The sequence below is a fragment of the Pan paniscus genome, chromosome 6 (genome assembly GCF_029289425.2).
Source record: "Pan paniscus chromosome 6, NHGRI_mPanPan1-v2.0_pri, whole genome shotgun sequence".
Taxonomy (NCBI): domain Eukaryota; kingdom Metazoa; phylum Chordata; class Mammalia; order Primates; family Hominidae; genus Pan; species Pan paniscus.
This window is the reverse complement of record NC_073255.2, coordinates 110,694,073-110,718,626: the sequence shown is the minus strand read 5'-3', so window position 1 is coordinate 110,718,626 and position 24,554 is coordinate 110,694,073. Positions and strand designations below refer to the sequence as shown.

The 24,554-nt window shown below is 35.6% G+C and overlaps 1 protein-coding gene across 4 annotated transcripts in view; it reads left to right on the top strand.

Moving 5' to 3' along the window:
- The window catches only part of CDK6 (cyclin dependent kinase 6), a 234,671-nt gene that overhangs the window by 6,926 nt on the left and 203,191 nt on the right, over window positions 1-24,554 (top strand). The gene's annotated exons all lie outside the window — the stretch shown is intronic.

The following is a 24,554-nucleotide window of genomic DNA, read 5'->3' as shown; positions in this document are numbered from 1 at the left end:
GGACAGGATAAGCCAACCTGAGACATGCCCCGCTAGCCCCCGCATATTTTTCCTGGCCATGCCGTTGGGGAATTTTTGAAAGACAGAGTAGGTGAGACTGGAGAATGAGGATGCCGTGTGATAATCAGTGGGAACTTTATGGGTGGAGCCAAGTGTAAATCAGGTTAAGAAGATGCAGAAACATCATAATATTTTTGCCAGTCATACTCTCAGTTTCTCTTTATTAAAGTTGCGTAGTAAGAATGACTCCTGGTGGTCTAAGGAGTTTGAGTGCTGATGCCCAATCTCAAACAGCGTCATAAAAATTTCTTCCAAAACTGTTATCCCTGTGTCTGTTTTACTTTATATCTCTGGGCGGACATACTCTTTAGACTAATTCTCCAAAGGGTTAAATGTGAGTCCAAGATGTGGTATGGTTAGATCATAAATGTTCTGCCCATGCTTTTCCCAGATGGATTGTGCGAGTGGGTGGGGAGACAGCAGTTCTTACTCTCTCCTGTGTGGTAACCAGTATTAAATGAAAATGTGTGACTTAGGATAATGGTGTTTTCTTAGTGATCCTGGAATTTCCCCATTGTGTGGTTGACATTGTTTGGTTGTGTCATCCTTTTCTTTTTTAAACAGAGATGCATAGCTTTACATTGAAAAGGAGTGCCTAGAAACTTCTGCAAATTGGGTTGTGATTTTACCTTTCTCGATCTTGAGAAAATGTGTAGCAGAAATATCTTTTTTCTCATCCATTTAGGGCTTCTGTTCAACAAATACATGCCTACTGTGTGCGCTGAGGATGAAATGATGTAAATAAGCACAGCTAAATATTTTTGTAAAAAGTCAAACAATTTAACATTAGTCATCAAAGTGGAGAGACCCAAGACTGACCTTTGAAATACCAAACTCTCTACAGACTCAGAGAGACCAAGTATCTACAGAATCTTCTTGGGAGGTTTTAACTTGTCTCCTCTTATCCCAGGCTGGTGATTTGTGCGGTGCTTTGTTCCCAACGCAGTTTAGACTCAAGCTAGAAGGCATCAAAGAATCATAAATATATAAATAAGGCAGTAAATGGTTATAAAGTTAAGACCGCATTATACCTCTGCTTAGCTAGTGAAGGAGAATGAGTGTTTTAGAAGATGAGATTATATATGAAAACCTATAGATGACTTTTTTCATGTGTATTTTGTTTGTTAAAAACAACAAAATCCGTTTTTGGGGCTCTTTGTGATATTGGAGGGAAAAGGGGAGGGTATATTTAGCCCCCTGTAACTCAGCTGTCGTCCTAGGGGAATCACCTAATACATCCCGAAGGATGAATTCCACCACTACAATTTTAAGACGGAAGTTCTTGTTTTATTTTGTCTGTTACCTATGGAGTATCCAGTTAAGGGTGCTTATCATGTATATGAATGAATAATGTCCTTCCAAACGTAGAGGTACTACAGAGGCACCCCTGTATAACACTATTGTTTACAAAGCTTACGCCATTCTTATACCAGAGGCACACTTTCTGCCATTGTGCTTGTAGATTTTGTCTGATCCATCCTATTCTCTTGATTTATCCTCCTGAGATTGATGTGTTCCTAGACGTTTCTAACTGACCCATGACTTGGATTCTGTACTGTGAATTTCAGGAGGATATTCTTATGAACTGAAGACAAAGGCATTGTTTTCTAAAATTATTTTTACGTGTTAAGGTGATGATGGCACCTACCTGTTAAAGTCGTGAGAATAAAATGAGATGGCGTATGTGAAAGCACTTTGTAAATTTGAAAGTACTTCAGATATCTAAAGGATTGTTTGCGTTTCAGCAGATTCATGGTCTCTTGCCATGGAGCAGCTTCACAGGGAGGGGTCAATTCACCTGACCTTTTTTGTAGAACAAATCATATTCAAACCCAGACATTACAGGCTCTGGAACCAAGAAGATCCTTGAGGATAATTAGCCTGTAAGATGTCAGAAAAGACTCTCAGTCACGAGCCATGAAATACTTGAGGAAATTATTGATGATGTCACCCTCATGAGCTACAGATCTTCATTCCCTTTTTGTTTCCTTCCTGTTTCTTCTCTTCTGCCTCTGCCTTGAAACAACCATTGGTCCCCATGACTTGCTTGGCCAGACTAAGAATTCTGGATTTTAGAGGCTGCGAATATTTGCTCAGACAGGGTCAGGAAATAAGGACAGTTGACAGCAATTCTTTTCTTTCCAAGGGAGAGTTGTCAAAGTTGGGTCCCCAAACCTGTGATTTATTATTGCCCCTGGGATTAGTTTTACAGTCTTAAGCCTGGTTCTTTAATGGTTTCTTAAAAGGGCAGATGCTTTTATAAGTACCTTCAAGTCATAAGTAATTGATCATAATTATAGGCCCTCCCCACAGATAGTTAAGCCTCTAAGCTAACAGGAGCATAATAAACATATTAGTTTTTTCAAAAGTTTAAGATTTAATTTTGATGGATTTGCCAGAAAAGCTGACTTGTTATTGCTGGCACTGGTACTGCCTGCATGCACAGGGATAATGACTTGAAATTCTTGCTTACCTGCATTTGATGTATCCCAGGCCCTCGCCTGATCAGCCAGTCAGTGTCTGGGAAGTAAATTTACTCTTTTTTCACATTTGGTAATCCCAAATCCTGGAACCTTTGCCAGAATAGGACTTCACTGTGAACCTGTATTGGAGTTTCTGCACTGCACAAATAGATCCTGTTTTAACAGCCTGAACTAAAAACAATAGAGATAAAATTATAGCATGTTTTGTCAGCAGTCTGTTCATTCACCAAATATTTACTGAGGGTCCACTATGTGCCAGACTCTTCTAGAAGGTGGGGATATAGCAATGAACAAGCCTGGAAAAGTCTCCGCACTTGTAGAACTTGCCTTGTAATGAGATGAGCAGTTCTTTCTTCTCTTTAAAAATTTACTCATCTTTGTTTTAATTGCCTTGTTTTGTTATACTTAACCTAACCAGTTTTATAGAACAACTGATATTTCTGATAATTCGGTTACCAGGAATTTCCTGATTGAGTAGGCAACATAACCAAAAGGCTAATCAGAATCAAGTGCTTTTTGAAGATTAAATTTTACCTTAGGGACATAGGGATTGATCTATATGAGATACTGACACATAGCTAATATAAGTGAACATTTGAGCTCCATTTATTCAAAAAGGATTTAGGAAGGGCATATGCTTTAAAAACCATGGGGCTAGGTGCTGGGAAAGATACCAGGGTAAATCATACCTAGCTACTCTCCTGAAGCAGTTCTTCCCATGTTTGAAGGAATAAGATGATCACCATAACCCTGATACATGATAGGATCATGTGCTGTAAGAAAGATACAAGCCAGTGCTTACCTGTATTGTTTCTAGGGATTATATTTATTAGTGTAACAGTAAAAGCAATTCAAAATCAAGTATTGGCTCTGGAAACTAAAAGTCATTACATATCAGTGAATAAACTTGTGATGTTTAAATATTATAATTAGAATAGTCACTGCTTTAAAAACAAAACAAAAAACCCAAAGAAAAGGCTGTAAAGCTTAATGATTATTCAAGGAGAGTTTTCTAATTTTCTCTCTTTTTTAAAGATCTTAGTAATATATTGCATAAAAGGTGAGTAAAAATGTGATTTTCTCTGGAAAACCTAATTGTTAACAGGGTAAAAGAAACATGACATATTTGACTCTGTAAAGCCAGGTCTTCAGTTGGATTAGTTCATGAGAATCCTTCTGAATAAAATTGCTATTTGTGTGGTTGAATAATACATTTACTAGGGCTTTTTTCAATAAAAGCAGGAAAAGCAGGAGTTTAATTCTCCTTTTAAATATCAGTATGTTAAAAGTATCTTTGTTCTTTCTGTCTCTGAGAGTTCCTTGAAAAGTTTCTGATTTTTCAAGGTTGTTTAGTAAATAAACATTTTCACAATGGTATTCTGCTCATTTTTTGTTCCTACAGAAGAACTTGATAATGCTGAATTTTTGACATTGCAGTTATATCCCTTTTATACAACCACTGTCAACATAGAATTATTAGAATCTCTCTATGGAATCAAGGACAAAAAAGGTCTATAAGAGGAAAACTTGTATAAACTTGAATATCTTTGAGGATATTTTCCTATGTTTAAGACGTGGGTAAATGAATATCTATGCAAATAGGTTCCTATTAAAAATAAATTATTTCTTTTTTAAAAAAACAAATGTCTCACTATTAATGATTTCTTAGGAAAGTTTTTTAAGAAGGAAACACAGCATACATGCAGCCTATCATTGTAAAACCATGGATATTAGGGTTGGAAGACACTCTGGAGGTCAAGCTACTTGTCTGTCATGCCATTTTAAAGTTATTGACTTGTTCTTAAAACGATAAGTAGCAATTTTTGTTTGTTTGTTTGATGGAAGCAGTTAAATCGGGTGAGTACATTTCTAGTTTGGAAAAAATGAACTGTATGTAGACAAAAGTGACAGTTTGCCAGGAATGAATGACATAACGATAAATGAATAAAAATTCAGTAAATTCCTGAATTCTGCAGTATGCCATACTGAAGTATATCTCTACAAGAGTATTATTCCAGTAAATTCTTCTTTTAAGGAAGTTGTGCTATAATTATAATTTAAATTAATTATAATAATTTAAAATAGCTATAGTTAAATGATGATACAGGTAAATTATGCAGGTAATTCATTAATAATATTGAATTCATTTTAGACAAAGAGGAGTAGGAAAAATTGAAACACTTAGTACTTGTCTGATGAATGAAATATTACATAATGTGGCTCTGGCACATTATGTAACATTCTGGTTAATGAAATAAAAACATCATAATACTTAAAAATTAGATGGCATAATAACCATCAGACACATAAGCAAATATGTGTTTTCCATGCCTTCTGAGGAACTAATCACACTATTGTTCTTTCTCATGAGGTTCAGATGAGTTGCTCTGTCTTCATAGGAAGTAAATTAATTGTGAGCTTCTTGATGTAACAGAACACAGCAGAGATGAAATCTGGGTGTCAGTGAATTGTTAACAGGAGAAATTAGTGTGTATGATGTTGGGCTTTGTCCAAGATCCAGGAGGCAGCACTGAGAACGCACCAGTGGTTGATAACAAGCATACTTACATGAAGGTCACTATTTGAGTGATGATCCATAGATGCTAGGTTTGGTGGAGCAGGCAGGCCAGCAATCAGAGAGATTTTTCCAAGAGCTGCTGGGTAGTTTTCTTGAATATCACCAGTTTGCTGCCATACCTGATTTTTATTTTACCAGCTGCACATGTAGCTGCTCTTGCCTGAGAGGTGAACCGGAGGGACTGCAAGGCATGTGGCAGGAATCTATGGCAAGTGTACAGTTGTAGTCTGGAAGTCCATTTGAGTCAGGATTATTATTAAACATTTTTGACCATCTCCTTTGTCTATAGTAGTTTGCCGAAATTTGGATATCTACTGGCTTTGTAATTTAAGTAGCCACTTAAATTATTCCTATTCTCTGGCCTTCCTAAAGGATTTAGTTCAGTAGAATTAGAATCACAGCATAAGGATTTTTTTAATTGGAAGAAGTCTTAGATTTAACCTAGTGCAACCCCCTTTGATCTGTTTTATAATAATAAAATTTGAGTTGTTTTATGAATGCAAAAAATTATCTCACTGTTAGTGAACAGTTTTATTCTGTGATTATATGCATTGTAGATATAAACTGATTGAGGATGGCTAAGATTCAGACAGAGGTTTATATTAAACATTGGTAAGACAGGATGACTGATGGTCATTGGATATACCAGAAAAAAATCCCTTGAGATGTAAAAGTATTTTCAGTTTAGTGACTTTATGTTTGCTGACTTGAGAACCAGGATTGTGTATTTTATATCCATAAATAACATGGTGTCCATAACCATTGGTTAACCCGTATATGTTTCCTGATTGATTGAAATTTTAAACCCCTTAGATAAGCACTTTTCATCGTTTTAGGGTTGTATACCGCATTAGCAAGTATCTTGGACTATTGACATTGGGAGATCTGTGGGTATTAACTGTAAGGCATACACATGTGAAGTCTATTTAGTAAGAGTCTTCAAATACTTATTCATATTTAAACTTTTCCTGACTATGCATTTTTTATCTTCAATATTGTACTTGCTTTGGCTTTGACAGGATATTCTCATGTTCTTCCTCTGTATTTGTTAACGTGTATCCTACAGACAGATGGACTACTCCATTTGCCCTAATGGATTTCTTGCCATCCACCTCTATTACTTTAATTTGAACAGATCTCTGAATGTGCACTTGGTAACTCTCCTGCACCACTCTCCACCTGTTGAAATTCTGCTTATCCTTCAGGGCCAACCTCAAATGTCACTTTCTTTGTTCTGTATTCCTTAATACCTCGATTTGGATAACATTTCTGCTTCCTTTGAGTCCTGGTAACTTTGGACCTCCTTTATGGCACTTAGCTTGTATCTGTCCCCTTATATTATTTCTGTTATGTAAGATGGAATGTTAACTCCCATGACAGCCCTCTTTTGACTCTCTACTCTTTCACACCCTATTTGTAAGCTCTTTAAGGCAGAGAGTGTCTTGTGATCACATTCGTTTATATCCTGTATCCATTGGATATAAGGTGAATACGTAACAAGTGAGTGAAATCATTGAAAAGGGGTCCAGTTATAAAGGAAGACACCATATGAATTATTTCTATCATGTGAAATAATGTTAATACTAAGGAGTGTCAAGGAGGGAGAACGGATCTGCATATTGGATTACACTTATTGGGATTCCTGGGAAATCATTTAGGAAATACTGAAAAAAGGAAGTTTCATTTTTGTCTTACTCCAATCTACATAGTTTATATGAAAGTTTAAGTATAATTCATTCTTATAGTTAACTGTGCAACCTTGGACTTAATTTATATACTGCAAAGAAGACATTAACATTAGGAAATGAGTATACATTCAGCAAAAGCTGAAAATGATTTGAACATTTCAAATGTAAGAAAGTAAGGTATTATAAATACATTTTGATCAATTGCTTGAGTTCTTTTATTTTTCCCATTAATTTTAATTTCTTTGGCTTTCAATAGTGGAAAACCTGTTAGAGCAGAATTAGGTAAAACCTTCCTAATAATTTCTATAAAAGATGATGATTCTGAATTTCATTTGAGCCTTGTCTTCTACTCCTCTTCATAATTTGTGTACAGAGAATTTGGATTCCATCTTGACAAACTGGTAGGTTTAATTAAGAAGTATACTTCCAGTTTGAACTCATTCCAGTTTCTTAAGACACATATGGTTGGGGTGTGTGTGTGTGTGTGTGTGTGTGCACGCATGTGCATGCAGAACAGTGGAGTACAAGATTCTTGAAAGAAGGGACTATGTTGTCTTGTTCCTTGCAGTATCCCAAGCATTTAGCATGATGTCTGGTGTCTTGTAACCCTGAATAAGTATTTCTAAATGACAGAATATGCGCCATTTAGAAATTCAGAATTTAATTTTTTTTAGTTAGAAATGAGTAATCATGTCTGAAAATACAGGTGAGGTCTCTGGCATTCAGCAAGTATTTATGAGTATCTGTTATATTCAACGCTTTGTTAAATGGGATTAAGGCAGTAGTCACAAAAAGTGCATATTGAAATGTTTACCCAAAAAATGGTATGTGGTCTGCAATTTGTTTCAAAATGGGGTAGAGATGCAATAAGAATGAACTATGAGTTGATCACTGTTGAAACTGTGGAGTTTTATTGTACTAGTCTCTCTGCATTTATATATGTTTGAAATTTTCCATAATAAGTTTTTTAAATGTTCCTGCTTGTGGGCTAGGAGTCAGAAAACTGATTCTTATCCTGATTCCTCTACTTATTATTTAATAGTTGAGTGACCTAGGGTAAATTCCTCATGTCTCTTGGCTGCCATATCCCCACAATAAAATAGAAATTACTACTGCTCTTTAGACCTTAGTGGTTTACTCTGATCAAATGAAATTATGTATACAAAGATCCAATATTATACAAATATAAGGTATTATTAACAAAATGAATTCCTGCTTTCAAGTAGTTTATAATTTCCTGGAAGAAACTGACATGTACACAGATATCTGTATTACTGATTGGTAGCACTTTCATTCCACCTCACGTTGTGAAAGTATGAATGGAGCTAGGTACTTCTGAAAAGATGTGTATTGAGTTTATAGTAATTAAAGTAAAATATAATCTTTCATTTGGGTATTGGATATTGGTGTCGTGTTTACCCAGTGGTCTTTCCTGTTTATTAATGGGTTTATTGTGAGAGTATCTGTGGACCAAATGCTGCTGAGAACACATTGTCAAAACTGATGGGAGCTTGATGATTTCTTCTGTATTTGACTATTCAAATTAACCCAAAGGGGAGTTGGATTCTTTGCTTGTTCTTTCTTTCTTTTATTTTTTAATTTCAAAATCTCAAAGAGAATTATTCATTTTTGTCATACTTTGGAATTTCTGCTTGTTTATTTTCTGAGGCTGTTCCTATGGCGTGACTGACTTATGACATTTAAAATTTTGTTCTGTGTCCTCTGTTTAAATCATTAAGAGTTCTATTCACAGCAATGAAGCAGTTCTTTTTTAGGGGCACTAATCTTTACTGAATTTGCTTTTTTTTTTTTCCTTTGCTTCCTTTTATTGCAAAGTAATCTCATAATTTCTGTGGTAGGTGTTCCTAATGATTAGAAAAAAACATTCATTTATCCTAAAATACTTTTATTTTTAAAAGGTTCAAAGTATAATGTTAGGAACATTAACTCTCACACCTTTCCAGCAGCAGAGCAAGAAAAACAAAAGAAGGCCAGGCACAGTGGCTCACACCTGTAATTCTAGCACTTTGGAAGGCTAGGATGGGAAGATTGCTTGAGCCTAGAAGTTAGAGACCAGACTGGGCAACATAGGGAGACCCTGTCTCTACAAATAATAAAAACTTTTTCTGAAAAAAGACATCTTTGCATTTCAAGGGTAGACTTTTAAACTTTAGTTTAAAAGTTTAGTTTACTCAGACCAGTACATTTTAAAACTTTTTAGAAGAACCCAAGAGACTGTCTGAGTTGTTTCAAGTTGGGAGTTTTAGCTGATATAGTATACATTTCAACCATGTAGAATCACTTTAAAAAGTTATTAAATAATCTTGGGTTAAAATGGGATATTTTCTTGTTGAACCATGAGAAACCAAGAGACAGGTTTGGAGATTGGGGCTAGAAGGGACTCCCAGTGCTGATCATGAATGAAATACATTCAAATTATGTAAGTTCTCTTGACCTGGGAGAACATAGCTTCTTTGAAATGACTTTTTTTTTTTTTTTTTTTTTTTACATATTAAGACTCAAAAGAAGAGTGGTAACATTCTGCTAATTCTTACAAATTATTTTAAGCCCATGAAACTTAATCAGTGGCTATTTAACTTCTAGCTGATTAGATGAGAACTGATGCCACTTGGTTCTCAGCTAAAGTTTTGTGAAGGGAAGAAGTCTGTTTCACAGACATTACTACTCAAGTATTGACTGACTCAAAGTGATGGAACTGATTTCAAGGAGAGCTGTATGAATGTGACTGACTCGGTGGTACCAATCCAATCCTAGAAAAACTAGACTTTTGAGATGAGTCAAGAGAAACATCTTTGTTTAGGAAAGATGGTATAGGTTTGGTTTTTTTTTTTTTCACTTTAGTTGATAAAAGTAAGAGGTGAATCCATCATTAGGCAAATAGAAAATGGTCTGGAGATGTATTTATGTATCTGAAAGGACAACATGCTCATTAAAAGAAGGGAAGATGGTGGTAGAAGATAAGCTAAGTTAAGGTAGCAGTGAGAGAGAAAATAGAAAAAACAGTAAGAGAACTTGGGATAGTGAGTAGATCTGAAGTTTCTTGATAAACTTCAAACTCTGAAACCTGGTGATCTGAAAGTAGATGAAAATTCTGCCGTATTTAGAAAGCCCTCAAACCAGTGCTTATGGAATGAGTAAACTCAGATTATCATTCTTACAATTCTGCAAAAATAAAATGGCATTGCTGTCTGCTTTTTCTTGGGCACCTTATTTTAATCATTTTTGCATTGCCCCGTGTGCCTAGCACTCAATTACCTGTTGAATAGTTGTATGAATTAATGTTGAATGTCAGCTTCCCATTAGAATATAAGCTCCCTGAGGGCAAAAATTTTTGTTTTGCTCACGCATTATCTCCAGCATCCAGAACAGTTCCTAGTAAATATCAATTGAGTAAATGACTGAGTGAATAAATAGTTAAGCCATGACTCAAGATTACTGTTTTCACAGCAACTTTATTGACAGTAAAAATGTAAATTAACACTACAATTTATTAGATATTTTATTTTTCTATTCACTCAGTATTGCATTTAAAACTCTTCAAAATTATGTAGTCTCTAATAGGTAGTAAATTGGATTCTGACCTAGGAATTAGGAGTTTTTAATAATGTAATGATTGGCAAGTAGATTGGACAATGAGATACACCCTTTCTAAGCTAATTCATCCACTACTGTTTTCATTAAATTATGAACATAATTTTATGCCAATAATATTGATATTTTAGTGATATTTTAAATCATCATATCAGTTTTTGCAGATTGAATTTACATGTTTTGATGGAAGTTTGTGAACATGGTTTAAGATTCTCTGGGCTGTGACTGCTCATTTTTGTTTTACTGTAAAATTAGTTATATTAAAATATGACTTCTAAAGAGTCATATTTTATATTTCCCTAAAGAGCCTTATATTAATGGCCATAGCTGTCCTTACAAGTAGGGATGTCCATGTAATATGTATGTCATATTAAAATATTGACATGCATTCCCCTAAAGAGCCTTGTATAAATGGCTATCACTGCCTTTATAAGCAGTGAAGCCCAAGTGGCCAGTCCCATTATGAACCTTGTCCCATTACTTCTGTTTGGGGCTACCATTCCAAGCACCTTCCTCCTCTGCTTAGAACAGGTGATTGTGATCACGTAATGGGTTGTGACATCACTGATAATACTAATATATTATTACATAGCAATAAACTAATTATATATATAACATAATTTATACAATATATATAGTAATGAAAGAATTAAGGAAAAGAAAGGGAAAGAAGGAATGAAGAGAGGGAGTGAGTAATAGAATAGAAAAGAAAAAAAATTGTGGTGTTCCCAGTCAGTTGTCAGATATGTTTCAAGGAAGTTGTTAATAAAGTAGAGTACCAAAGTTTGCAGGTGAGGAGAGTTATTTGCAGTTTTTTGTTTAAAATAATTACATTTTTCTATTAAAGCAATTTTTCTGGTTAATATTGCTTGTAGTAAATTACTCCAACATGTAGGGGCTTAAAACAACCATTATCTTATATTCATGAATTTAGCAGGTGGGGAATTCAGACAGAGCACAGTGAGAATGGCATATCTCTGTTCCAAGATGTCTGGGACATTAGCTGGAAATTACTCAAAAACTGGTAGTTTGATTATTCTAGGCGTCTTCACTTTCAAGCCTGGTGGTTCATGCAAGTTGGTTGGCGAAGGCTGGGATCTGAACTCGGGTTTTTGAGCAGAGCACCTACACTGACCTACACCAGGTGGCCTGGGCTTCCCTTTCAGCATCAAAGCTTCAGAATAGTTGAATGTACATGTTGGCTCATGGCTTTAAAAGTTGGTGTCCCTGAGAACAAGCAGTGTTAATTATGCCACGTTTTGTTGTTTATATTTGAGTTCAAAGCCCCAGAGATTCAAGAGGTAGAGACATACACCACCTCTTAATGGAAGGAATGTTAAAGAATTTCCATTCCCCCACCCCCAGCTTTTTTGTAATCATGACATTAATACTAATACTAAATAGTATGAAAGGGCTTATGATAAAAAAGGCAAAGCTCCTGCCCCAGTTATTCCTATTCCCAGTACTCAGATACAGCTTCTTTTCACTGTCTGTTTTTGGTGCTTCTGTTTACGGCCTCCATAAATTTAGATAATATGCTGTTGCTCTAGTTCTTGATATTTAAACTTCAGTAATATCTATTGACTTTCTACTCTGAAAAATGAGGACTTACCTTGTTAATATTACTGTGTATTTCCTTCACTTTCTGTGAGATAGGGATATTTTTATTTCATATAATAATTTTAAATAATATCCCTAAACTTCAGTTTTTCGTACTTTCACTTTGGGCAGTATCTCTTGATTCTCCATTTAGTAAGAGGAGAATATTTTATCCCCGTAACCTTTCTTCCACTTATGTTCTCCCTTTAACATCACAATTTCTATCAGCTACTTTGCTAAAATTGTTTATTTGCATTCTGTTCCGTACTGCAACAGAGGCTTCCCTGCTTTTCTAAAGGTTGACCCTTGCAAGTTGAACACTGGTAAACAGTGCTTACATTCTTCTAACTATATAGAGAGAGTTCAGTGCTAGGCCAAATATTCAGCCCTTATGTTTCCTTCTCTCCAGGTTCAACATTATAACCCCATGAAGCTGATGGAGTCCTTCTTTTGTAAAAACAGACATCTGGATTCTCTTTCCTTATTCTGCATCACTTGTTTAAAATATGCCCTATTTTCGTGTACTTTTTATTCAGGCCATGACTTTCTTGTATCATTTTGTTTTTCCTGGAGTTTCTAATTGCCTTTTTATTTTTTCTTGCCATGTTTGCCTTTATCACAATCTGTGTTCTCCAGAAATACTATGTGTCTACATATGGTGGGTTTCCCGCCACCATTTAATTTGCTGGGCATTCTGTGGAATCTTTCTAAGTGCAGATTTGCCTCGTTTTATTTTTTTTAATGGCTTCTTCTTCATCATTTGTTCTATTCTCTTTACAAGGTTCTTCTGTTAGTCAGATATTTGATCTTGCAGTTGGGATCTCTGTGTGTCTTCTTTTAATCTTTTTTCTAATTCATCTCTTTTCTCTGGTTTTTGCTTTGTATTCTAAAGAAACTTCTATATTATTTTCCAAATGTCTACTGAATTTACTCTCGGTAATTAATATTTTTAACTTCAAAACATCATTTTTTGTTCTCCACTTGTTGGTTTTTAAAGCATCCTCCTCTGGTTTTCTGTAATATTTCTTTGAATTACTGTGAATTTTTTTAAAGTCCTCCACATTATCTCTGTTTCTGTCAGTGTTTAGTTTTTTTGGTTAACTTTTTTGTTTTTCCTGTGGCTGAATTTTTTAAATGCCTGGTGATCTTTGAATATCCTTTGGCTTTTTTAAAGTCAAAACGAGCTAAAGGTATAATTTTTATACAGTAAAATACACCCATTTTAAGTGTGTGCTTTTTATGAGTTTCGACAAATTTATTCACCTACTAACCACCACCACAATCAATATCTAAAATACTCGCATTATCCCACAGGGCCCTTTGCAGTAAATCTCCTCCCTCTACCAGGACCCCTGCCAACCTAATCTTCTTTCTGTCATTATAGTTTTGTCCTTTCTAGAGTTTCATATACACAGTATCAAAGAGTATTATGTTCTATTATATCTGGCTTTCATTGATAGTGTTTTCGAGATTCATTTATGTTGTTGACTGTTTGAGTAGTTCATTTTCCATCATATGGATTTACCACAATTTGTTTATTCATTCACCTGCTGATGATCATTTCTGTTGTTTCCAGTTTAGGGCTGTTATAAATAAGGCTGTTGTGAATATTTGTGTGCAGGTCTTTGTATTGATATGACATATGCTTAATTTGTATGGTAAATACCTACAGGTAGATTGCTGACTGGTATGGCAATTGTGTATTTAATTTTTAAGAAATTGTCAAACTTCTCCAAACTGGTTGTTCCATTTCCAGTGCTAGTGTATAAAGATTCCATTTGATTTGCACCCTCCTGAACACTTGGTACTGTCAATCTTTTTATTTTTAGTCATTCTATAGTGAGTGTGAACTAATAACACATTGTGATTTTAATTTGCATTTACTTGATGACTAATGTTGTTGAATATCTTTTCATTTGGCTATTGACCATTCTGATACCTTCTGTTGGGAAGTTTCTGTTCAAATTGACCGTTTTTTAAAATTGAGTTATCTTATTGTATTGTAAGAGTTCTTGAGCAGTCTTTTGTCAGCTACATGGATTACAAATATTTTCTTCAGGTCTTTGGCTTACCTTTTCATTTCCTTAATGCTTTATGTCAAACAGAATATTTTAATTTAACTTAAGTCCAATTTATCTTTTTTTTTTCTTTGATAGCTTATGCTTTTTTGTATCCTATCTAATAAATATTTGTTTACCTCCAGGGCATATAGGATTTTTCCTATGTTTTCTTCTAGAATTTTATCGTTTTTGCTTTTATTTTAGATTTGTGATGCATTCAAGTCAAGTCTTTGTGTGTGGCTTGAGCTAAGAGTTCAGGTTCATTTTTCCTGTATGGATATCCAGCTATTTCCGCACCATTTATTGAAAATACTTTGCTTTCTTCATTTTGAATTACCTTGGCAGCTTTGCTAAACATTAGTTGAGCATATACATTTGGGCCTATTTTTAGACTCTTTGTTCTTTTGCATTGATCTATATATCTATCCTTTTGTCAATGTCATACTTTGATTACTATAATGTATAGGTCTTAATCAGGTAGTATACATTTTCCAGCTTTGTTCTTGTTTTTCAAAATTGTTGTTGCTCTTCTTTTGTATTTTCATATAAATTTTAGAGTCAGCTTGTTAGTTAACACAAAAATTCTCCTATTGGGATAGCATTTAATCTCTATTAATTAGGGCGAAGGCATAGATATTGACACTGACTTCTGATCATGAACATGGTGTATCTCTTCATTTATTTAGGTCTTTAATTTCTCTCATCAGAGTTTTGTAGCTTTTAGTGTAATACCCTTGCTTGCATTTTATTAAATTTATCTCTTCGCATTTAATGTTTTTGGATGTTATTGTAAAAGGCATTGTTTTTTCTTTTTAAGTGTTTGTCATTGAGAGCTATAGTCTTTTTTGTATAGTGACCTTGTGTCTTGTGATCTGAAAAACTCCCTTATTAGTCTGGTAGCTTCTTTGTAAATTTTAGTTTTTTTACATACACAGACACATCATCTGAGAATAGACAGTTGTACTTTCCCCCCTATATATATATATGTCTTTTATTTCTTTTCCTTTCTTTTTTTGCCCTGGCTAGAACCTCTAGTATAATGTCAAATAAAAGTGGTGAGAGCAGATATTTTTGGCTTGTTCCCAATAATAAGGAGAAAACTATTCAGACTTTTGCCCTAAAGTATGATGTTAGCTGTAAGTTTTCCTAGGTGTCCTTTATCAGATTGATGAAGTTCCCTTATATTCCTAGTTTGCTTAGAGAGTTTTTCATGATTGGGTACTGAATTTTGTCAGTGTTTTTTCTGAAGAATTGAATTGATTATTTTTTTTAAAACTCTGTTATTGTGCTGTGAATTATACTGATTGAATTTTGAAAGTTAAACCAAGCTCACATTCCTGGGATAAACCCTACTTGGTCATGATGTAGCCTTTTTATATATTGCTAAAATTTTGTTAAGAATATTCATGAATGGTATTGGCCTATAATTTTTTTTATAATAACTCTGATTTTTGTTTTGAGGTAATGCTGGCTTCATAAAACGAGTTGAGAAGTGTTTCTTCCTCTTCTATTTTCTGAAAGATTTTGTGTAGGATTGGCATTCTTTCTTTCTTAAACATTTAACAGAATTTACTAATGAAGTCATCTGGGCCTAGCATTTATTTTTGAGTAGGTTATTAACTACAAATTATATTTTCTTAATAGATATGAGACCTTATAGGTTAGATCACCTTTTATAATTTTGTATTTTTCAAGGGATTTGTCTATCCTAGGGTTTTTTTGGGGGGGTGGTAGTTTATTAGTATAGATTCTTTATCTCCTTATCTTTTTTAATGTCTGTAGAATATGTAGTGATGTCCACTCTTTTATTCCTGATATTGGTAATTTGCATTTTCCTCTTTTTATCTTGACATACAGATAGAGTTTTGTCAGTTTTATTGATGATAATCCAGTTTTTTGTTTCATTAATTTTCACTTCTGTTTGTCTGTGGTCTCTTGATACTTATTTTGTTTTTAATCTTCTTTTCCTACTTACATTGGGTTTAATTTGTTCTTAGTTTTAGCTTCTTAAAATAGAAGCTTGGATCTTCAAATATATGCATCTTCCCACAAATTTGAATATGTTGTGGCTTAATTTTCCTTCAATTTGGGTTATTTTAAGCCATTTTTAGTTATATATTCTTTAATCCATGGATTCTTAAATTTCCAAACATGTAAGGGATTTTTCTAATTTCTTTCTGTCTAATTCTGTTGTGATCAGAGAACAATTCTGTATGATTCTAATACTTTTTAAAGATAGTAACACTTGCTTTGGTCCAACATATAGCTTATCTTGGTACTTGTTCCATTTGATTTTTTATTTATATATTTCCAATTTTCTCCTCACTGTGTCCATGTTTTCCTTTAAGGCCTTGGGCATTTTTGTAGTGTTTATAATAGTTTATTTAATTTCTTTGTCTGCTATTCCATAAGTTCTGTCATTTCGGAGTCTATTTCTGTTGACTGATTTTTCTCCTGCTTATGGGTCATGTTCTGTATGGCTGCATGTCTAATAATGTGTTACTGGATGCCAAACATTGTGACTATGACATTGTCAACTGCTGGATTTTGTTCTACTCCTTTAAAGAGAATTGGATTTTGTTTTGGCAGGCAGTAAAGTTATGTGTGGTTCAGTTTTATACTTCCAAGGCTTATTTTTAGTTTGTCTCTTTTGTTGTTGGGGAGAGGATCTAGTGTATGTAGGCTTTGCTTCCAGGCTAGTTTAGCCCTACTAAGACATTACTCTTTTGTAGTCTCTCTTCTTTGGCTGGTAAGGAGTTTGAAACATTTTCTGCCCTCTGTGAGCTCTGGAATCATTCATCTTACAACTCCTTGGTGATCTTTTCTCAGAAGCTGACCTTTCTTGACTTCATGCAGTTCCACATGTGTAGCTTAATATTCAGCCAGGGACTCAATAGACCCCATGTAGATTTCTGGAGCTGTTCTTCAGTATTGTGTCTTCCAAATTTTAGCCACTTTGGCCTCCTTGTCTTCTCAACTCTGATCTCTGCCTACCCAGCTGGGCAAGACTACAGAATTTACAGAACTCTGAGGTTCCTCCTTCCTGTGCCTGTGGTCTGGAAATTGCCTCCAAACAGAAAGCTAGGGCAATCTAGGGCTCACCTCATTTGTTTCCCCTCTCTCAGGGATCACAGTCCTCTACTACCTATAGTCCAATATCTGAAAGCAGTTGTTTCATATGTTTATCTAGTTTCTAGTTGTTTCTGGCAGGTAAGAAGTCTGGACCTTCTTGCTCCCTTACTGCCTTGTATGTCCATTAGTTTTTATAAAGACTGGTTAGCTAGTAAGACTATTAAATAGGATCTTTTCCTCCCTGCTGGCTCTCATTTCTGAGTAAAATTTTTGGGAGACTTGTTTGGCATAGGAATCTTGGGATGGGAGTATGCTTCACAGGCTTTACTTTTGGGTGGCTGGGAAAAATGGCTGTCAGGATGTGGAAAAACTCTCAAATGTCACAATAAGAAATGGTTTACTCCAAGATCTTAGGTACAGGGATGGCAATAGGAATGCTAACTGGTGCAGTTACCCTATATACAGACATTTAGTTGACTCCCCTGAATGTGGGAAGAAAATGGCTGCCCTTCTTCCTCCCTTTTTCCATTGCACCTGTTGACTCGTAGTCCAGCTTCTGCTTCCTCCACGGTGCCCTCATGGCTTGTTCTAGGGCAGTGGCCTCCCTTCTAGTAAAAATATTTGAGCATGTCACTGATATTCACTGAATTATAAAAATTATGTACATATACAGATATATTATTATATATTTAATAAAAATAATGATTTTGAAATGAAGGGGTACAAAATACCTAAAAATAGAAGATATTTTCTTAATACATCTCCTGATTATATGTTCTTCACTTTGGAGACCACTATCTCTTTGGTGACTTCTTCCATCACCTTATTTCTGTTTATTTTCAGTCACCCAGCAAATTTACTAAATGCTCTCCTTTTTGTGTATGTGGGACGCCCTTTTGTAATTATGGGTTTATTTCTTTTTACTGAGAAAGAATGGAGGCAAATATTTGTGATAGGTCCACCATTTTGAACTGGAAGTCTGATTACACTTTTGAATAATCAAAATGTCTTTTTTTTTTTTTTTTTTTTTTTTTTTTTGCAATTCAGTTTGCTTTCCTGGTTGGGAGCAGAAGGGCTGCAGCCCAAGAATTGCTTATTACCTGCAGGAAGTTTTTGTTATGCAGCAGTTCTTAAATTTGGGTAATGTCAAAGGGCATGTGAACCAAGGACGTTGTCTGCTAATTTCACCAGAAGCAAAAAAGTTTAAGAACAGCTGCTCTGGAGAAATATTGGGATCACATGAGATATACTTTTCCCCTATTTATTCCACATTCCTTAATTTAGAGGACAGTATAACCATCTGGAGAGGATCCATAATTGAAGAAAGAACATTGTTTCATTCTTCTGTTGCTGATTGCACCTGGCTATATAAATTCATTGTCATCTTCTAGGTTTTCATACTGTTGATATACCATCCCAGAAACCAACAGCTGATATAAATTGTAACATAGAAAAGCTAATTTGACATCATATTGGGAATGTTAGCCAATTGATTTTTCTTAAGGGAAACAAACTGAAAAAATAAGCCCACTATGAATTAATTCTTTGCAGGAAATTCCCATGTCTGATTATTTAAAAGAATAAATTCTGCATGCAAATGAATCATTACAAGCTTAATTGAAGCTTGCGGGATACTCAAGTTTACTCACTGTGGTGTGTTTTTGATGGAGACAGGAAGTGAAAAAGCAAGGTCTATGAGACTTTTTTTTCCTGTGAAGTCTCAGCCAGTCTTTTAATGTTTCTCATTGAGAAGCTTTGGTTGGGAGGGTAAATGACTCAAGGTATCTATTGCTGCTTAGCCGTTTTTAAGGGGGCATTTCCCCCCACGTTCCTCCCCTCCCCAAAATAGCTAATTATGTACTGGAAGTTTCAATACATTGTTCACAGTTTGTGAAGTCAGCATATTTCTGGAAGCTCACTGTGAATGTAATTCTTAACTGTACAAATGCTTTTGTTTCTCCATCTCTGCAGCTAGCTCTGTACTGTAAGGACACAATTCTATCGCTATTTTTTCCCTCACATTTGATGTGGTAGTTTGCATACAGCTGCAGAGTAGACAGTTACCTTTGAAAGGAACATTTGGCTGCTCTAATTTGATTAAAGAAAACCACCTCAATCATTTCTAGACTGAGAACGTTTTCATTTTAACTTGGCAGTAGGAGTTGGGAATGTACTCATTGCACTTAGATATGTGGGGGACCAGTTAGGGAACAAAACCAACTGCTTGAATGAAGAAAGCTTTGGTGCATTTTTTTTTTTAAAGCAAGCAGTATGATTCCCTTTCTGTTTCCCTCTCAAATTTTCTACAACCTTGATTTTCACCTCCATCTTCTTTTCACGGTTATTTACTTTGTAATTCCAGTAAACGAATTCTGGCAGGAATAGACTGCTACCCTAAAGTGATTTGTGATTTAAAGGACTTCAGGGTCCTTAAAACTTATCCCATTTTACATAGAAATAAAATCCCAAATCATGAATTACTATGAATTGCATATATTTTCTTGGCCACTGTTGAGAAAGGCAAAAAAAGTTGTTAGATCATGGGTGTACAGACCAAGGCTGGGAATTTAGTTGTAACTTACTTAGAAGAAAATTGCTCCTTGTCAGAAGGCTGCAGTCAACTCACATATATGCCCTTTGTTTCTGACATAGAAGAGGGTCTGATCACCAAGTTAGTATGACAATTAAAAATAAATTCTGGTGATTGTGAATTGGCATCAACTTTATATATGTTTTTAGAAATGATTGAGCAGTGGTTAATGTCTGTAGGGTAAACCATGAACAAACTTTTGAACCACAGCTCAGTAATTCAATATATGATATTCTTGTGAAAGATACTGTGCTGTCATCTTAAAAAGTTTGAGTGTGGGCCAGGCACAGTGGCTCATGTGTGTAATCCCAGCACCTTGGGAGGCTGAGGTGGGAGGATTGCTTGAGGCCAGGAATTTGAGACCAGCCTGGGCAACATAGTGAGACCTCATTTCTACAAAAAATATTTCCTAAAATTTAGCCAGGTATAGTGGCACTCACCTGTGGTCCCAGCTACTCTGGAGGCTGAGGTGGGAAGATCAAGGCTTGAGCCTAGGAGTTTGAGGCTGCAGTGAGCCATGATCACACCACTTGACTCCAACCTGGGAGACAGAGCAAGACCCTGTCTCAAAAAAAAAAAAAAAAATTGAATGAGAAAATTTAAATTAAAAGTCTGAAGCTACACATGGGCCTCAGAAATAACAAACACTATTACTTATTGATTATTGGATATTATTGATTACCTAAGAGAGGAGGTCAAATGTGGGTTCACATTCCAGTTCTGCCACATGACTGTGTGTCTTAACCCCATTATGCTTCCTACCTCTAAGCTTCAATGTCTTCATTTGTAAAATTAGGACACATATTAAGTGATGTCTCTGAAGTTAGGTACCTTTTAAGTGTTTTGTTTTGTTTGTTTTGTTTTGTTTTGTTTTTTTGAGTTGGAGTCTCACTCTGTTGCTCAGGCCAGAGTGCAATGGCACCATCTTGGCTGATTGCAATCTCCACCTCCCAAGTTCAAGCGATTCTCCTGCCTCAGCCTCCTGAGTAGCTGGGATTACAGGCACATAGCTAATTTTTGTATTTTTAGTAGAGACAGGGTTTCACCGTGTTGGTCAGGCTGATCTCGAACTCCTGACCTCATGATCCTCCAGCCTTAGCCTCCCAAACTGCTGGGATTACAGACATGAGCTGCTGCGCCTGGCCCTTTTAAGTGTTTGATACTTGTCAAGTACTTAGTTGCCTTACTTATTCCTCTCCTTCAGAATATTTTGTAGGGGGGTGGTTTTGTTAATAGGATTGGTGGCAGAACTTGACAAAATCTTCAAATTCTAATATTATGTGCATCTCTCATTCTCTTGGACAAAATGATTAAGTTCATTAGGAATCTCTCAAGTCTGCCTACTTTTTCTCTGGTTAAGTGTGACATTATATCAGGTAGTAGTTGCAAGGGCAAGGCATAGGTACTACGGACATAGGAGCTGTTCAACAAATGGTTGCTATTAGATGGAGTTACACTGTCATCTTGAATGCCACTTTCTGCCATCTTCAAGTGCTATAATTATTTCCACATTTAATCTCAAGACTGTTCACTCGAAGCCACCCCAGTTTGTTCTTCCTTCTGAGAGTCAAAGGCCAAGAAAGAATCTTTTCATTTTGTTTTTACACACGGTAGGGAGGGCGTAAATATTTTCAGCCACGTGTCTCAGTGTACAAGGATGATGAAGGGACTAAAACGATGTTTGCCTGAAGTACCCTGCTACATTGGAGTTTGAGCACTCAGGATTTCTAGTAGATACAATATTATAACTGTAGTTGAATCCCAGGCTCGTTCACAATGCTTATTTATATAGCTGAAGAATGTCCAATGAGTAAAATACTGCATAAAGCAATGCTGGAGACCTGTGGAAATTCTATGAGAAAATGCTGGGTACTGATTATTTATGTTACTTCAAATTTTCTTTCTCTCAATAAAGTATTATTTTGATATTTCTCCTATATAATTGCCTTTTTTTTTTTTCCTTTGGCACTGGGGGGGTTCTCATTCTGTCACCGGGCGCGATCTCAGCTCACTGCAACCTCCGCCTCCTGGGTTCAAGCAATTCTCCTGCCTCAGCCTCCTGAGTAGCTGGGACTACAGGCACGCACCACCACGCCCAGCTAATTGTTGTATTTTTAGACGGGGTTTCGCCATGTTGGCTAGGATGGTCTCAATCTCTTGACCTCGTGATCCGCCCACCTCAGCCTCCCAAAGTGCTGGGATTACAGGCGTGAGCCACTGCACCCGGCCTATAATTGCCTTTTTTGAAGTATATTTATATAGCCCTTTACTATTGAATTCTGCCCATCTACTTACTATTACTGTTTATCTTCTTATGTCACTTCCAACCTGGGTGACAACTTAAACATTCAAATCCAGTAAAATTATTGTATGTTTCTAATAAAATGCATAGAAGCTAGCCTGAGACTGAAGTTTTGTTTTTTAAAAAATATGTAATGAATTCATCACTTCTTTTCGTCATGACAGTTGTCTACTTCTTAAGTGCTGTTAATATAATTACGCTCACAGCAGCAGTGAGGGAGACTGGGGGAAGATTGTTATTCCCGTCTTGCAGATAAAGAAACAGACAACGTAAATGACTTGCTCAAGGTCAACTGTCTGCTGGCAGAGTCAGGACTAGACCACAAGCCTTTTGACTCCAGGGTGTTATTTCCCCTATTATATAGTTTTTCTACCTAATACTACAAGTGTTTCAGTCATGCAAAGGTCATTTGGATTTGACTGTTTTAGTAAGACCTGCTTGGCAAATTAAATGCACATAAACTGCATGCTGACGAAGGCATGCTGTTTATTTGAAGAGGAAGCTATCTTGACTTACTGGAAACTAGAGGTATAATGGCTTAATTCTGACAGATAGTAAATGATATACATATACACACACATACACACGCATATATATTTTCAAACAATCTATTTTCATAGCCATATCTAGAGACCAGCATTATAGAATTGACAGTGTTAAGTAGTGTTATTTGTTAGGGTTCATGCTGCTTCTCAACTTGGTGGCAGTTAGCTTTCCATGACCTACCCTGCGTTACTGAGAAAAGGATGGAAGAGTAGCAGGTCAAAGGAAGTACGCATACCTTTGAATCTGGCACCAGAAGTGCTGACGAGGATGTTGCATATGCTCACGATGACTCAGCACTTCCTGGTTTCTCTTTTCAGCCACACTCTGGCTAATGATATCGAATGACCTTGGTTCAAACTGAGAGTTTCAGGGAACCTTTGGTTTCTTCATCATCAAAAATTTGCAGTCTTTCCTTTCTGTTTTTAATTAGTTAATGGTACTAGGTATGAACCATTATATTTCACACTGGATTAGATACTTTTTGTTCTTAAGATGGTCACAATCTAAGGAAGTAGCTTTGACCCTGGACTATAAATAAATATACCCTTACCTCTCAAGTAAGAGCAGTCCTGCTATAATTCATTTGGTCTTTTATTGTTTCTGTGCAACCTAATAAGTAGGGCAGGAGTGGAAGGAAATGGAGTTCAAACTTCAGTTGCACTGTTTGCAGCTTTGGTTTTAGGAAAGGCTTAGTGACCAGTGAGGCCAAGTAAGGGAAGGTAATTGTGGATCTGCCCCTTGGGTCCCTCATCACTTTCTGAATGGTCCAGAATAGGTCTACCATGAGTGAAACCAGATTGTCGTTGTCAATTAGTTTTATATTTAGGATCAGCCACAATTTTTAGACTCTAAAATTATTAACATTGAGCACATTTGGAGATGAAAATTTTCAGAAAACATTGAAAGTTCCAGGAAACCTTGAAACTTTTTAAGCCTGAGTTTTCCTGGGCTATTGAGAGTTTCTCCATGTTGACAGCCAATTTGTTTTACAATTTATGAAACAATTTAAAAACCATTTTATAGATTATCTAGATATATTTCTTTAGAAATATATCTTCATTATTAAAGGAAATCTTAAACCAGTGGTTTGCAGTGAAGGAAATAGCTATAGTATAGCAAAAATATGCCTATATTTAAAATACAAATATTTATTGTTAAATGTGTTTATGTATTTTCATCTTTACAGAGGCCTCTAAATAGCCAGGATTTCTGGCCCTTTAACTGCTTCCAAATAAGCAAAAGTAAAAATTCCTACAGAAAACATAGCCCTGACCTTTTTGCACATGTAATCCAAACAAAAAGTTAGCTTTGAAGTGGAGTCTTGTTACATAATCATACTGAAAATATGCAGTAATATGTATTCCTTTGGATATCTTTCATTCAGAAACGTATTTTTGTTTATTTGACTATCCTCCCAGCTGAAAATGGGTTATGTTCTGGTTGTTCATCTAACCACCCTACCTCAAAATACTTGAGAAATCACATGAAGAATTTCATTCCAAAGCATACAATTTTCAGAAGGGCTCAGGACATTGGAAAATTGAACATTGGATTTAACTCCATTGATGATTTAAATAAATAGCAAATAATGCAAGAAGATAGATAAACAGAATATACAAACACAGTTTTTACTAGGCAGAATACCTGTCCAATTAATAGTGAATTATTTAAGCAGCATTTACTTTATAGAAGGCACTTTAAGTGAATCATTTGTTTCAGATCTGTCTGTAACATTTCTACCAAACTATTTGGCCGACTATACCTTATGGTATCAAGCATTCTAAATGTGAGAATACTGGCCAATATAGGCAAAAGCAAAGAAACCTCCCTCTTTTCTTGTGTGTTCTCTCAGATGCTGCTATAGAAATCTGAGAATTGGGAGCATATGCTTCAGACTGCAGGCTTCTGATGCTGCCCTGCAGCAACACAGTAACTGGCATTTTGGTTCACTTTGCATTTTACTC